The following is a 1,192-nucleotide window of genomic DNA, read 5'->3' on the forward strand; positions in this document are numbered from 1 at the left end:
CCATGACGTTGCAAATTCCTTTAAAAAATAATGAATGAGATGAGCCTCGACAAACAAGAATACACAAACTGCGGGGCCCTCAACGGACAGTTATTTCAAATGCTTAGATTTCGAGACAGGCCGTATAACGAACTTTACGACTTTTCTCAAAATAACAACGCGTTAGTATCTTTAGGCGCGTATTTAATAATGTTATCTTCCTAAACTCGGGTGCACATTTATGTGACCCAAATCCAAATCTCAACGAAGTTGGAACGTATCGAAAATTGCGGGTACATTTATGTGGCGCAATTCGAGATGCATTCTCACGACGTTGCAATTCTTTGAATAAATAATAACAAAAGAGGTAAACAGTTAAAATTTGCACATAGGTTCATAATTGTATAAAATCAGATAATCAAGCCGAATATGACAGTTGAGCGACCGTGCTAGAACCACGGAACTCGGGAATGCCTAACACCTTCTCCCGGGTTAACAGAATTCCTTATCCGGATTTCTGGGGCGCAGACTGTTAAAAAAAGTCATTCTTTTTCTCGATTCGGGATTCAACCGGTGACTTGGAACACCGCAAATCTCCCAAGTGGCGACTCTGAATCTTTAAATAAAATCCTGTTTCGATTATCCTTTAATTGGAAAAACTCCCTTTTACGTCCCTTAGCGGGGGGCGTAGCTGAAAAATGAGGTGTGACAATGGGTCTTAAGACAACAAAAGTGTATAGGCGATAAGGTTATATCCTCATTTAGAGAAATAAGTTCGTGACTCCAACGCGACTACCAGAGAGGAGAGTTAATTCCTAGAGTAAAAGAGATCAGTATGGACTGGTAAACAAGATAAACTAAATATGAATTAGGGACTGAATGATTGGAAAGTACTCGACATCATGGTAATTTCAGATTCTATTCCGGCAATAATAGAATGGACCACAGAAGAAGATTCATGATGAATTCAGAGAATGGTCATTCAGGGAGACGCTTCCCTAGAGCAAGCAATGTGAGCAAAGTTAAGAGACTGTATGTGCCAATTACGCTAAGTGTCACCCTCGCGAGTAAGGGAATTTGACATCCTTGCTACAGAAAGATTGCCGCAAGGCGAGTAAGGATCATTGATGTTGAGAAATGACGCAAAAAATGAAGAGGTAAAATATCTATAGGTAGATCCTTGTGGCTTTAGCTTTTAGTACACCCCTAAAGG

Source organism: Nicotiana sylvestris, chromosome 6 (assembly GCF_000393655.2).
Source record: "Nicotiana sylvestris chromosome 6, ASM39365v2, whole genome shotgun sequence".
Lineage (NCBI taxonomy): Eukaryota > Viridiplantae > Streptophyta > Magnoliopsida > Solanales > Solanaceae > Nicotiana > Nicotiana sylvestris.